This window comes from Oryctolagus cuniculus, chromosome 3, assembly GCF_051225735.1.
Source record: "Oryctolagus cuniculus isolate XC-2025 breed Fujian yellow rabbit chromosome 3, ASM5122573v1, whole genome shotgun sequence".
NCBI classification, from domain to species: domain Eukaryota; kingdom Metazoa; phylum Chordata; class Mammalia; order Lagomorpha; family Leporidae; genus Oryctolagus; species Oryctolagus cuniculus.
In genome coordinates this window covers 55,316,919-55,333,656 of record NC_142869.1, presented here as the reverse complement: position 1 = coordinate 55,333,656, position 16,738 = coordinate 55,316,919, and the positions used below count along the sequence as shown (strand labels likewise).

Genomic DNA, 16,738 nt, shown 5'->3' with positions numbered 1-16,738 from the left:
TCCTCCACATAGCTAGAAGTTTACATTCTTCAGGGCTTTTATTCTGCCTGTTCCCTCCAGTAACAAACAACTCTTCTACTGAATATCTAAATGGTTCATTTCATTCTCTTTGAGTATTTGCTCACTGAAGTTTATATTAGTCACCCATTTAAGCTACAGCCAATGCCACTCCATACACTCACCTCCATATACATCACAGGATTTCATTTTTTTCTGCACCTTGTTTATTATCTTCTTATATATGACATAAAATTTACTGGGTTATTACTTATTTTTCATCACTAAAATGTATGCTGCACAAAAGGCAAAGACTGGTTGGGATGATATTTGATACTTGGCAACTTGTAAGCACACAATAAATTCTTGCTGAATGTTTGTTTTTAATGTAGCAAAGATGCATAGAATTTTTAACATGATTGCATAAAATTAAGCTATATTTTCACATGTACATTACTATCATATTAACACCTCTTAAATGATTTATCATTTAGTATTATATTGACAAAAATTGGTCGCTTGTGTATTTTAAACTTAGAAACTGGGCTACAATTAAATTCTTTGTCCATGAATTTCTATGAGTATTTACGTTTCTATAATATATATTTAAAAGTAGAATTTTTGAGTTGGTGTTTATGAACATTTTGTATGTCAATAGCCACTTTCCAAAATTGCCTACTTATGTATACTTAAACATTGCAAAGAACAGTTATTTTTATTCATATGGACTTTGTGTATTTAAAATCTTTTAAATGATGCAATTTTAATTGACATACTTAATATTTCCTTCTTGTCCACTTAGCATTTCTCTGATTGCAAATTCTGTGTAATCCTTATTTATACAAAACTTGAACCTTTTTCTATTTATTCTGTGAGTTGCCTATTTGTATACTTTGGATTTATCAGGACCATTTTAAATCACTGAGCACATGTATGTAAGATAGAAACAAAGTCTTTCTCCAGGTAGAAGTATGCCACTGTCAGGAAGTTTATATAAGGAAAATGTATAAGTGATTTCAGTTCTCTTTTGCCACTCCCTGCAAAGGCACAACCTAAGAATACTTATGTGATTGCATATATGCTGTCAACATGTTGCTTTCACTGTGAATATATATTCATGTCATACATATGTACTTTGTGCTCGCTTCGGCAGCACATATACTAAAATTGGAACGATACAGAGAAGATTAGCATGGCCCCTGCGCAAGGATGACACGCAAATTCGTGAAGCGTTCCATATGTACTTTTATATATATTTGCATTTATATGGTGATTTCCCTACTTTATCACTTTTTATGTAGCCTAATGTATGAACATTTTAAATTTTATTTCAAGTTTTTCATCTGATTTCTTCATTAGATGTGGACCTAAATGTATATTTAATAAAAAAATATTTATTCTTCATAATACCATTAAAATTTATTATCTATCCATTAATTTGAAATAACTTCATCATATATTAACTTAGTATACATTGGTAATTTTGTGAAATTATAGTCTTAGTCGTCCTATTCTGTCATAGTCTACCATTATTCTACTGACTCATGTAACTCCATTATCAGATTTAGGGACAGCTGGAGTCCTTAAGATATTGAGTCTTTCTGTTCGTTGACATGACTTCTGTGCTTGTGGTTTTTAGAGCTTATTTTTATTTATTGTCATCACTTTCTTCACAGATATTTTGCCCTTGGTAAGTTTATTCCTAAATTTGGCATAGTTATGCGTATATGCTGTGGTGGAGGGTATGTGTGTTTTGCTATCTATGAAGCCAAGTATTCTTCAATGCAATATTCTATCTTGTCATGCAGAAACACATTTTCAGGTTTCAATATTAATTCCAATATTGCTTAATTGATTTTCTCTGTCTTAGGTGCACTCTGAACATCGTGTTTGTTAAGATGGCATGTCAGATACTGACTTGACACTCTTCCCTTTTTTTTAACTTTTATTTAATGAATATAAATTTCCAAAGTACAGCTTATGGATTACAATGGCTTCCCCCCCATAACGTCCCTCCCACCCGCAAACCTCCCCTTTCCCACTCCATCTCCCCTTCCATTCACATCAAGATTCATTTTCGATGCTCTTTATATAGAGAAGATCAGTTTAGCATACGTTAAGTAAAGATTTCAACAGTTTGCTCCCACACAGAAACATAAAGTGAAAAATACTGTTTGAGTACTAGTTATAGCATTAAATCTCAATGTACAGCACACAAAGAACAAAGATTCTACATGAGGAGTAAGTGCACAGTGACTCCTGTTGTTGACTTAACAAATTGACACTCTTGTGTATGGCATCAGTAATCACCCTAGGCTCTTGTCATGAGCTTCCAAGGCTATGGAAGCCCCCTGAGTTCACTGACTCTGATCATATTTAGACAAGGCCATGGTCAAAGTAGAAGTTGTCTCCTCCCTTCAGAGAAAGGTACCTCCTTCTTTGATGACCCATTCTTTCCACTGGGATCTCACTTGTGGAGATCTTTCATTTAGGTTTTTTTTTTTTTTTTTTTTTCCCCAGAGTGTCTTGGCTTTCCATGCCTGAAATACTCTCATGGGCTTTTCAGCCGGATCTACATGACTTAAGGGCTGATTCTGAGGCCAGAGTGCTGTTAGGACATTTGCCATTCTATGGGTCTGCTGTGCATCTCACTTCCCATGTTGGATCATTCTCTCCCTTTTTTTCTTCTATCAACTAGTATTTGCAGACACTAGTCTTGTTTATGTGATCCCTTTAGTTCTTATTCCTATCATTATGATCAATTGTGAACAGAAATTGATCACTGGGACTAGTGAGATGGCATTGGTACATGCCACCTCGATGGGATTGAATTGGAATCCCCTGGTATGTTTCTAACTCTACTGTTTGAGGTAAGTCAGCTTGAGCATGTCCCGAATTGAACATCTCTTCCCTCTCTTATTCCCACTCTTAGTTTAACAGCAATCACTTTTCAGTTAATCATCAGTTTAAGATCTAATATTACTAACCATCTGTAGGTCCATCCACCATCATATTAATACACAGATCATGAAATAGCCAGCTCTGATACAAAACATGAGAATTAAGGGAAAATGAAAATTTGATGTTGTTACTTACACCTTTGTTTATTGAAAAAATGAAGTGGGTCTTTTAAAACAAGTGTCCGTATTTTGTGTTTAGAATGCTCAATTTGGTCAGCTAACATCGGCTAGATAAAGAATAAATTTTGTAAACACATTTTCACCTTTCCTGATTCTAGCACCATCTGGAATTCATGTGCTTGTAAATATTCACATGAATAAAGGTACTCTAATATGAAACAATATAAATCTATTTAATTGGGCAAACATACTAGGAAGCAAATATACACAGGTGAAAACACATAGATTGCATATGAAGCTGACAAATTAATAATATATTTCTAAGTTTCTGATTCATTTCATTTATTGTTTTTCTCTCCCTTTTACTGACTCTATTTACTCACAGTCTATGTCAAATTTTCTCTGCATTATCCTAGATGTCCCAGATTTTCACAAGGTAAGCCATTTATCACTGAAATACATAAATGTAATGTAGTCTATTTGGCATGCTTTTCTGTTCACATTCTGAGATCTGCCCTTTATCAAACTAATGGTCTGTTATTAAAGTAAATAAGGAAAATGTTATATTTGCCTAAGTGGACATATCTCTTTTCTGTGGAGTAGTCTACTCTTTCTCCTTCCTTGTTTTCTCTAACCAACACTATCATGTGAAAATATTGATGTTTTTCCTCAGAGTTTCAGTTTGTTATTTTTTGTTTCAATACTACATCTTCACCAGGCATAATGTTGGATCCTAACAATCACCATGCAATAAACATGTTTATGAGATGGGTGTATATGGCAAAATAGTCACCCTGGCAGACTGGTACTATTACACTTGTATTAAACTCATTCAGAGAATAGAAGGTTTATGTTCAATTAAAAAAGAATCTATTCACTCTGTTAATTACCTATTCCTATGCAATAACCAAATGCACTACCACGTACTCAAGACTAAAGTGGGCATGATATTATCAGAGTAACAACAAATTGCACGCCCATGATAAAAAAATGTAACTATAAATGTTACCAAAGGCTTTTTGAGAGAATAAGGAGCCTTGTATATTTCTTCCCTCAGTAGAATGTACCCCCTGGCTATTCATGCACAATGATATTTCAGTCCACAAGTTTGACCTGGAATGATGCCTTTTCAAACCATCATATTTGTAGGTGCTGATTCTTACACTTTGTTACTGTTTTCTGTGATACACTAACAAAGTCATTACAATATTTATTCATTTTGTTTGTTACTTCTTAACTCTGCCTCCCTTGAAAATGGTCTTAAGGGCAGAGAAGCCAACATTTTCACAACTCTCAAAACAAGGATAGATGCACATTAGCGATTAAAATATGGTGGATTGCTGAGAGAAGGTATTAATTTTGTTTCTAACATATACTTATTCTGAAAAGTTTTTATTTTATTATAGTTTTATTAAAGATTTTATTAAAAGTATATTATAGTTATATTAAAAGATTTTATTATTATTATTCTGATAAATGCTACAAATAAAACTCTAGTTATTGTTAGTGCACTTGGATAGTACTAAGACATAAAATCCATGATCAATATTACTTTTATCCTTTCTTTAACCTTGAACAAATACAAAGAGTTTAAAACTCCAAATAAATGAATATGTCAAGCTCTTATATTCTTGCATAAATAGAAACATTCTTTCCAATGACAGATCAAATCCAAAATCACCAGTTCTTTAAGTGAACAATTTTGCGAGCATCTAAAAGAGGTATAAAATAAATATTCCCAATCAAACTCCTTATAAAAATTATCTTCTGTTACCAAAAACTTTTAGCCTTTCATTTCAACTTATATTCTTTGGAGTGCAATAAAGACAAGAAGAGAAAAGACAGCCAAAAATATTAGAAGGCTACTCAAGCACGTCATTGGCTGTGTTTGTGACTTTGCTCTAACAGACGAACATTGGAGACAGCGGAATCATGAGACTGAAAGCCAGAGATTTAGGGAAAATGTGCCAGCATTATTTTTATCAGGCACGTGTGCACTTATTAGATTAAAAAATAAGATTGGTAAAATCTAGATGGGTTGGCACAATAAATAAGACTTGCTTTCTAAAAAAAATCAGAATACAAAAACAACTGCATTAAATCATGCTACTATTTTCAAACTATCGATAGCAGATCATAATTTTTCAAATATACATCAATGTCCATTCGTTTTTTTAAAGTTATACTCACTTAAATCTTCCACAATGGATTACTTCATATATATATGTGTGAATATATATATGAATATATGTGTATATATGAATATTTATGTATATTTATGAATATATATGGATATAGATATATATCTTCCAGTTATAAAATTGAAGAATATTTTACCTATCCTAATATCATCCTCTACATATGCATGCATTTCTACTTTAGTGTTAGTATATATAGACATAGTAATCAATAAATACATTTATATCATTATATAGTGTATAGAATTCAAAATCTGAATCTTTTAGCAATCTCAACATATCCCTCAATCATTTAGATGAAGAATAAATATGATGCATACTCACAGCTAATTATAACAAAGAAAAAATACTATATATATATAAATCAGGAGCATACTCATATGTTGTATACATGTGTATGTTTACTAGTTGCCCTAGTACACACACATATATAATTTCATTATATATTATATTATAAATATATGTATGTTTACATGCTTAAAACCTTTTTGTTGCAACATACTATGGAATATTTTTCAAGAAACATTATATAAATCCTTGGATAAGGTTTGTACAGAACAATCATACGTATGCTACTAGGTTTCATTATGGCATCATAAATGGTAGCAACCTCAGAGGCCCACTATATTTTATGAATATTAAAAATATGGTAGGCCATTTATTTTTTTGTCATTACTGTATTGCTAAAGAATTAATGCAGAGGCTAGTGTAGTGGTGTAATGGATAAAACTGGCCCTGTGATTCCTTTATCTCATGTGGGTGTTATTTAGTGTCTTGGATGTTCCAGTTTCAATCCAGCTTTCTGCTACTGGTCTTTGTATTTTAAAGGATATGATATTTTATTTTATGTATACCATAACCCTCCTTGACAAAACACAACTGTGCTATATTAAATATGTGTTTAAAATTTAATAATGATTGACAGAAAAGTTTAGAAGTATAGATAAATAAGAGTAAATAAATGCCTGTCAATAAACAAGAAACAATGCAAAAGAATAGGCAAAAGAAAAGTCATCACCCACAGAGAAAATGAATGGCTACTACTAATCACAAGAGAATATGCTACCTTTGTTGAACAGGAAATACAAGTTGAAAGAATAAGAAACATATTTCATCCTCCTGGCTGAACCTATTGAAAAATATCATGTTTGACTTAGCAATTAAGATGCCAATAGGGACACCCTCACCCCATATCAGTGTGCCTGGGTTGATTCTGCTTTTAATTCTAGCTTCCTGCTAGTGCACATGGTTGGAGGTAGCAGGTGATGGCTCACGTACCTCTTGGCTTTTCCCTAGGCCAAACCTGGCTGTTGAGGGCATTTAGGGAGTGAACCAAATGGTTTAAGATCTTTGTCTTGCTGTTTCTTCCTCCCTCTACCTCTCATTCTAGGTCTCTCTCCCTTTCAAATAAGTTAAAACTTTTTTAAAAATCAAAGAACATGTTGTATAAAGTAGATAGACATAATTTTATCTGTCAATTAAAAAAAGTTTTAAAAGGCTTATAGCATGCTGATATTGGGATTCCAATTGTCAAGAATGACAAAGAAGGTACTTTATGTTAACTAGAAAATATCAATATGGATATTCCTGTGATCTAACAGTTCTACTCATAGATACAATGATAGCTTTACATTTTTTTGGAAAAAATAATGTATTGTTCAGGATTGTTCAGAACTGTATAGAAAATCAATAGAATGTTCAACACGACATTCTGTAGAGTTACCCGTTCTGAATTTTTCCTAAATTTTGTTTGCCTTTGTCAATTCATTTCTTTTATGATTGAATAGTTCAAACATACAAAACTAGGGAGTTGTGGTAGAGATTTTAAGCCTCCATTTGTAGCACCAGCCCTTCATGTGGGTGCTAGTTTTAGTCCCAGTTGCTCAACTTCCAATCCAGCTCCCTGTTAAAGCGTCTGGGAAACATCTGAAGATGGCCTAAGTCCTTGGGGCCCTGCAATCATGTGGGAGACCCTGGTAAAGCTCCTGGCTTATGACTTCTGTGTGTCCCAGCTCCAGCTGTTGTGGCCATTTGAGCAGTGGGCCAGCTGATGAAAGACTTCTCTCTCTGTCTCTCCCTCTCTTTCTGTAACTCTACCATTCAACTAAAACAAATCTTTAAAAAAACAAAAACAAACAAAAACAAAAAAACTAGGAAGAATTGCCATATATTAAATCACCAAGGACTTATCACACAACTCTCACAGGTTTAAATATCTTTCTGTATATATGGGAAAATTAACCATTTCTTCCAATATAAATACTGTTACAAACTTTGCAGATTTTTAGGAACTTTAGATAAAATTAATTCGTGTAAGATTCTTATAATAGAGCCCATCATGTAGCATGTCTTCTAGTTAGGAAATTAATATTAGTATTTCCTCATCATACATAATACATATAAGATCAATCACAGGTGTAATATTTAAGAGGCTTTTATAAATAAAGGATAGTAAATATATAATATAAAATTTTCACTTCCATGCCAGTTATTTATAAGCTTCATGAAACATCAAGGATCATATGAATTTGAATGGCAATATAGGAGCAGAATTAGTTGAAAAAGTAATTAAATCATTACATTACAAACATAAAATATTACCGTAGCTTTTGTTTCAAATATAGAATAGATATATGCAATTTGTGTTCATACTAAAGGTGGGTGTGCTATATGATTTCCAGGATAATTAACAGCAATTGTGAGTTTAAGTGATGATAACTGAAACTATTGTCTGCTTCTTCTAGAGTCTCTCTTTTGTTGTTACCCAAGGAAAATTGTGTAATGAATACTAAGCCTTAAAAATGGATGCTTTCTCTCTTTATCTCAATTATGATTTTATTTATGTTTTATTGTTTTGTTTTATTATTATTATTTTTTAAATTATTTAAATTATACATACAAGTTTGAATTTTCATATATACAGATTTAGGAACATAGTGACATCCTCCCCTGGCAGAAAAATGGATTTATATACCAATGGAACAGAATAGAAACTCCAGAAAGCAATCCATGCATCTACAACCAACTTGTCTTTGACAAAGGAGCTAAAATCAATCTCTGGAGCATTACAATCTCTTTAACAAATGCTGCTGGAGAAACTGGATCTCCACATGCAGATGTATGAAACTGGACCCCTTATAGCTTACACAAAGTTATGATTTTATTGTGTTAATCACAATTTGTTTCTTGTGATGATTGAATATTGAAGTGGATAAATTGTTAGAAAAAGTGCTACTCTTACGTTTTTAAGATTCTTTCCTATTCTAGGATGTTGAAACCAGCATAAAGTAACTAGAAACATTAACTTAAAATGTCATTTATAGGCCAGACATTTGGCCTACTGGTTAATCATAATATTTAAGAAGTCCAAATATCTTATCATATTGGGGTACATGGATTTATACCTGTTTTCTCTCCCACCTGGAGTTTCCTTATAATGCAAATGTTGGGAGGCAGTGGTGATGCCTCAAGTGAATGGATTTCTTGTCACTTAAATGGGAGACTAAGACTGAGTTCCTGTATCACAAGTTGGACCCAGATAGGGGCTATAATGGGCATTTGGGGAGTGAACCAGTGAATGAGTGCTCTTCCTCTGTTCGTCTCTCTGTCCCTCAAATAAAGTAATAAAAAATGAAAACAATCATTACCCATAATTCTTAGATTTAATGAAATGAAATTAATAGTCTTAGTGTTATTAACTGAAGATGAGGAAATTTCAATCATCTGTCACCAAAGAAACAATGTTATTTTCTGTGCATTGTTGCTTGTAATTTCAAGTTTTTTTTTGTTTTGTTTTTATTTGTAAAACATAGTAAGATCCCCTTTCTACCTCTTTTTCCTTGACAAGGTCACTATTTAGAGCATGTTATAGTCCCATTGCTGGCAGTGCTTTGACCCTGCCTGCTTGTCTTTCGAGTTTTTAGTAGAACAGTTCGTCATTTCATTTGATACAGATTTTTTGAAAGTATTGATGGTATATTATTGTATATTATTGCTATTTCCCTTGTTTCTCTTCAATAATGGAATTGTGCCTGGGAGCAGCTATTCATTTATAATTCATTTTCTATTTCCTTTATATCTAGGTGGCATTTTCTATCCTGGGTTGTAAGCAAAAGTTGTAACTAGACTTCTAATTCCATCAATTTTGGTGCAATTGTTGGGATATTATGGGTAATTAATATTTTATTGTGCATATAAACCACATTTTCTTTACCCAATAATCCACTGATACAAACCTAGGCTAGTTGAAATCCAAATACCTCGTGTTTGTTCTCACATGTTGAAGATAAAAAAAGTCATTTTGAACTTAGAACAGTGATTTCCATAGGCTAGAAAGGGTAGCAAGAGGAGGTGATAGAGTGAGATTGGATAACCAGTATCAAAACATTTAGACAGAAGTAGTAAGTTCTAAAGTTTCACAGATTAGCAGGTTTATTATGGTTCCCAATACTATATATGACATGAAGAACTGAAAGAGGGAAGCTAGTAGGCTTCAAACATAAAGAAAAGATAAGGAAAATCAATGTGGGCATGCCAACCAGCAAGTAAATTGATAGACCAAACACATACCCCATCATTGAATATAAGTGAAAAATATTGATTATGTTAAGCCATTGACATTTGCATGGTATGTAGAATTACAAAGGGTATTATCAATATCTAACAGAAAACTTTAAAAGATTTTTCCACCTAGATATTTAATGTTGTTAATATTTAGAAGAATACTGATTTTTTTAAAAAAATTAATATATTTAAAGGATAGATTGAAGAGGAGGAGATACCTGGAGAGAGCTCTCATTTTCTGGTTTATTCCCCAAATATCCACAACAGTCTAGGCTTAAGTGAAGCCAAAGCCAGGAACTTGAAATTCATTTCCTGTCTTCCATATGTATGTCAAGGACTCAACCATTCAAGCCATCAAATATTGGCTCCCAGAGTGTGCATTAACAGGAAGCTGGAATGGAGAACACAGCAGTGTTCAAGTCCAGGCATTCTGACAAGGAATGCAGCAATCACAAAAGATGGCCTAAAGGCTGCCCTGGCTATTGCTTATACGCCTGGAACCTGTATTAGGTCAATTAAGCACCTTTAAGTTAGAAGAGTTTATTGATTGGTGATTAATTCCATTGACTTTCTGTGTAGGTAGATGTATTCTCTAAAAATAACAGCTTTAACTTATTTCCCCCTGATATTTGCATTTCGTGTTTTTTTTTTTCATTATTACATTAGCTAGAACATCCAGTAAAATCCTGAATAGATTCTCTTAGTATGTACCTGTAATTTTTAAATTTTGTGTATGTTTACATATTGTTTACTTGAAATTTTCTTTCTCAACTTCGGATACAAATTCATGACAATTATTAATTTAAAATCATACTTGCAAAAGATTAGTAAGTATTTCCATATTTTAAACCCTGAAAGACATTGAATGACTAAATAAATTCAGGAAAGAATGTACTAAGGAATACATTTATTTAAGAGCCATATTCCCTGTGAAGTTCTCTGCACAGGATTAATTCCCTTACTTGAAAACATTGATAACTTCATTAACCTTCTCATGATGTAATTGGTTTCCTGATCTTTGAAAAATAACATTACTACCAAAGCTAAGTATTATAGGGAGGCTTCAAGTGTACCCTGCAGTTTTACTGTATTTTCTTCTTTTATCATTGACAAAAAGTTATTCAAGAGCATAAAATGTTGTATCACTATAAAAATGCTAACAAACTTGAGATTGATTCCTCAAATATTTTTAGTTCTAATTAAATTGTTACTACAATAAAACATGGGATGATAATATAATGAAGTAGCTATTATTTTGCATTTTGAATATCTCTTCTAAAACTTGAAGGTCTTTCTTCATCGAATTTCATCAATCATCTTTAAAATGATCATAACAAAAATCCTCAACTGGAATGTAGGTCAAGTTGCTACATGTATAGTAGGCACCATCTGTACATAGTCTTGGTGCCCCAAGTAAATGGATTGGAGGTGGGGGGAGTGCTGTGAAGGCCAAGAGAAGCACACGGGTAGAGTGACATGGTGACAGAGTGACATAGCACAGTTTTGATCCTGCATGTAAAGAAATTAGGAATTTTCTCTTACTAAGTATAAAGAACTGTAGGGCATCCAATGCCTCCATTCTGACAGCTTGCTTTCTCCTCTAAGGCAAATGGTAATTGGGCTCATGGAGTTGTACATCTGCCCATTTTTCCTTTTTTTGCAAAAGAGGTTCACAAGCATTGGGATTCAGTTCATAGAACTGATTTATAAAAAATTGGATTGATGTAGAGGGATATATGTCAATTATATAGAGAAAAATAAGCTATAATTTGCATTTCTGTCAACCAGAATCAGCTGAATTTTGTTCACAAATATTAGCAAAATTCATTTCCTATGCCAGACACTATTCTAAGCACCACAAATAAGAAAGATTTTGTTCCTTATTTCTGAGACAGTCTCAGAAATAGATAATTTTAACAAAATTATTTGAAACCCATGGTAAAATACTACAGGTATGCACAAGGGTTTCTGAGAGAGGAAGAAGTAAGTAACTCTCAAATTTGCTTGTTTTGAGAATGTGTTACTTAGTAACTGTTGAAGGATGATAGGGTGACAAGTTAAATAGGTAAATGTAGCTGATTACTCTACTATAAACATTGCAACTTGTAGAGACTTGAAAAGAGGATAGTGTGTAGCAAAGAATTACATGTACTTCAATATTATTGAAAGATGAACTACAAGGTAGAGTGAAAAAACAGGCAGTGAGGCAGGATGGGTCTAGTTGTTACAGAAGACTGAAATACTAGAAGGTGTTAGGGTTCCTACCAACTGTTTATGCAAGTATGTGTCATGGTCAGATTTATATTTTGACAGATTCTATGATGACAGCAGAAGGGAATATTTCCTTATATAATCAAGCAGGGAGCTCATTTAGTATAGTTTATTTTTTTGAAATAAGGTAGACAGAAACAACTGTCTTATTTAAAAAATACTGCAGTAACACAAGGACAATTTATGATGAATTAGGTATTATAAAAAGCAGAAAATGAAATATTCTTCAGTTAAGCACTGCCAGGAAAAGTCTTTCTAATTTCATGGGTAGAGAATATGCTATACACCCCAGGAGAAGAAAATGGACAACAAAGCATAGGATGAGGAGGACGGACCTTCTAGAATGGCTGAGAAACTTTGTTAATCTTAATTCTATCCCAAAATTGGTGATAAAACTGAAAGAAATTGTTAAAAAAAAAAACATTGAAGACTTAAACAATTGAAAACCGTTGCTAATTCAAGAAAACCTACTAAGGTTTGGTAGGAGTAAGAGTTCATGGAATTTTAGCCAGGGATCGCTCCCATCCCCCTAACAAATACAGAAGGCCCTCAGGATCAACAGTCATGTTGCATATACAGATGGGCTAATTTGGTATCCATTATGGCTAGATTTGGCACACATTGCAGAAAATTCCATGCCCAGCATTGACAAAAACAATAGAAATCATAATAGCAAATAACTGGGGAAGTCTAGCAAGGGGTAGCTTGAGGTCATAGCACTCAGTTGAAGCAAGCAGCACAATGGCAGGCCAGTCTTCTAAATGGGAAGATAGATACAGAGTAGGAGGCAGCCTGAGTTCCTTGCCAAAAATCCCACTTATCCCTGATGATCTAGAAAGTTGTGCATAAGGCTGAGTCTGCTGGGAAAGATTAGGGAGCCTCCAGTAAGTTGCTCAAATTTGACTGAGTATGAGCCTACTGAATTAAGAAAGTGAAAAATAGGAAGAATTGTAAATTCTCTGAACTTAAAAATAACCATAGTGCAAGAGGAATTTCAGCTTTTCTCTACTAAAGTAAGCTTTAGACAGGTTGCTTCCTGCCTTTAGGCACCTGAACTTTTCACCTGTTCTTTACAGAGTCCAGATGGCCTAACTCTTTTAGAACATTGACTTTCAAAACTTGCCATTGTAAGAGACTTTTATGTCCTTTGAGATGTAAATATTTAAAAAGCCACTTGCCAGTTTTATAACCCAAGGCTGTCTTTGTCAAAGACCTGGAAGCCATTCTTGAAAAGTAATCATTAAGGAAGATAATGCCCCATGCCCACTCTGTGGGAGGTTAGGTGCCTAATTTGCTCCATGTTGTCAAACAACCTTCTGCTATGATGATAGAACAAAGTTTACCTTTCCTTTGGGTAAAGCTAATTAGCCAGCACACTTGACCTATGATCTTATACCCACTGTAGCTCTTAAGAATGTCTCCTGTCCACTGTTCAGACTACCTTCATGTATGGACACAGCTTTCTACACTCCCTGACTTTTTAAGACAAAAGCTTTGAAGAGTTTTCCGTACATTTTTAACCTAATACAGGGCACAATCTTTCCTTTGATACTAGCATTTGCAGAAATATGAATGCATTTCCACAAATTTCCAGTGAAAGGGCAGGTAATTAAAAAAAAATCTTCCGATTATTTCTATAAGACTGGTACAATGCTCTTTCACACATCTTCTATTTCCATCACTGGCTGGTCTTTCCTCTTTGGCTGGTCTATGTGGACTATGCAATCTGACTCCCTGTCCAATGGCTTATGCTTGATTTTAGCCAATGTGGAATTGCAGAATAAAATTGATGAGAGGGATCAGAGCATGAGCAAGATATTTAATGCCTGAGATTACTCCTTGAAAGGCTTCCTGTTTGGCTATGTCACGTGTGAAAATCCTTGGTAACACATACATCCCTCAATTCTTTCACTTTTCCATATGGTAGCAATTTGCGGTTCCCACACACTCTCCACACTTTGAAAAAGTTTCTTTATTAAAACTTTTTTGAGGCATTGAAATTTGGGTATTCCATCTTTTAGTTGTGACAATAGCAGATTAAAGAATGGAAAGTAAACTCCAGAAAAAGATAGTTTGGAATGAGCTGAGGGGCTTCTATCAATAATTTGGAAGAATAAAGTGATAAATATTCAAAAAATAGAGTTTCATCATTATTTAATAAACATAAGATGTCATTCAAGAAATATTTTAATTGTATCCTGAGATAATGCTTATATTATTTCTTTAGTCCTATAGGATAAATTCTGCTAATATAATTCTATGCAATATAATAAATGAAGTAAAATATGATTATTCAAATAAATATCAAAAGTCATTTACCTGAGCCAGCACTGCAGAACAGCAGGTTAAGCCACCACTCACAACGCCACATCCCATGTCACAGTGCCTATTTAAGCCTCATTTACTCTGCTTTTGGTCCAACTTCCAACTTATCACAATTATAAACTTAAAGAGGGGCTCTAGTTTTGGCACAGTGGGTTAAGCTGCCACTAAAGATGTCTGCATGTCACAAAGGAGTGCTAGTTGAGTCCCAGCTGCTCCACGCTGTTGATCCAGCTTCCAGCTAATGTGCGTGGGAAGGCAGCTGATGCCAGTCCACGTACTTGAATCCTTGCCACTCAGACAAGAGAGCTGCATGTGGTTTTTGGCTCCTGACTTTTCAGCAAGGCCCAGCCCTGACTGGTAGCCATTTGGGGAATGAACCAGCAGATGGAAACCCTTTGTCTCTATCTCTCTTCCCACCTCTGCAGCACTGACTTTCAAATGAGTCATTAAAACATGTTTTTCTTGTAGAATTCTTTATTTAGAAGAGCATTAAGAATGAAATAATAAGGTAAACTGAAAGTATGTTATACAGAAAAATGAAAAGCAAAAAAAAAAAAAGGAAAATGAAGGAGGTGGGAGTGAGGATGTATCTTCATATTCTTAGAAACATATCAATGAAACTCTTGAAATTTCTTTTCTATATATTTATAAATATGAAATATAAAAAAAGACAATCTGAGGCACTAATAAGACAGTATCTAGGAATGCTTTTGGATGAAATCTATTGCATTTCTAATAAAACTTTCAACTTCCAAGTAATTTTATTAGGTCTTTTGGTGTACTGGGTTTCTATTATTTTGGATACTATGTTTGCTGGTATATTATATCTTATACAATACCTGTTTTCACAAAAGAGATGTTACAACTTATTCTAATTAATTGGGAGCATTTTTTTATTCAGACCCCAGTCTATGAAGTTCCTTCTCTCTAAACACTTTCTATTATTCAAAGCAATCAAAATATCTTTTTTATTATTTTTAAAAACTTTTATGTATTTATTAGCAAGAAAAGGCAGAGAAAGAGAGATGTCTCCCATCTGCTTTTTCACTTTCCAAATGGTTGCCAACAGCGAGAGCTGGACAGATCTGAAAGCAAAATCTAAAAACTTTTTCTGGGTCTCCCATGTGGGTTCAGGGGCCCAAGCAATTGGGCTATCCTCTGCTGCTACCTCACACACATTATCAGGGAGCTGGATTGGAAGTGGAGCAGCTGGGACTCGAACCAGCGTCCATACGGAATGCCGGCACTGCAGGTTGTGGCTTTACCCACTGCACCACAGCACTGGTCCCTTAAAATATCTTAATGTAGACATACATGAGGCTATAATACTCATAGATTAGAATGTATGTAGGAAATGGCAGGGAGACAGGTCAATTTGAAGTCCTCCCTTGATTTACCAAAACAAGTAAACAAAAAAACCCTACATTAACCACTTCTAAAAGTAAGCCTTATTCTCTCTGATTTAATGAAGGGATTGGCCTTTTGAAAAAATTCAGAAGGATAATAATCTTTGCTGAATTTCTCCCAAAAGTAAGTTTCAAATCTAACATTCCAGAAAGCACATTAGTATAGACTGCTGTTCTATAGAGCCTGTCAGAGATCATCTTTTACTAGCTTATACTATGCAGTATACTATGCATCTAATAAGTATACTATGCATCTTATACTATGCAAATGGTGGCTTGAAACTTATCTTATACTAGCTGATTCTAGCTACCGTTAGGGGAAAGTGTATACAGAGAAGAAAATTTTGAACGCATAAACAATCAAGAGATTCATTTTAAAGGTCCATGTTTTTTCTTGCTTCACCCTGCTCAATTTTGAAAGAAGAGTGGGTTAATTAATTCAGGAATTGGTCACTGCATTCTCTAAGACATAAATTAATTGGTTGAAACACCTAGAGTTTATTACTTAACTGAAATATTTGTTTTGGTTTCTTTATTGTATGTGATTACATATACTTAAAACATTCAGCAGGATGTTTTTGCACATTCCATGACATATACATAATGAAATATTGACTATAGCAACATATATTAAAATATCTGTCACCTTCAATAATTATTTCTTTATTGTGGTAAAAGCATCTAAAATCTCCCTTAGAAAATTAAACTGGCAAACAAAAATCTGTCTGCATATTAATGTTTATTGCAGCTCAATTCACAATAGCTAAGACCTGGAACCAACCCAAATGCCCATCAACAGTAGACTGGATAAAGAAATTATGGGACATGTACTCTATAGAATACTATACAGCAGCAAAAAAAAAAAATTAAATCTGGTCATTTGCAACAAAATGGAGGA

General features: G+C 33.8%; 1 non-coding gene across 1 annotated transcript; it reads left to right on the top strand.

The window, feature by feature from the left end:
- The first annotated feature begins 1,134 nt into the window (after positions 1–1,134).
- Positions 1,135–1,241, top strand: LOC127491864 (U6 spliceosomal RNA). The gene has a single exon (XR_007920797.1). It is a non-coding gene; the product is annotated as a U6 spliceosomal RNA (small nuclear RNA).
- The last annotated feature ends 15,497 nt before the right edge of the window (positions 1,242–16,738 follow it).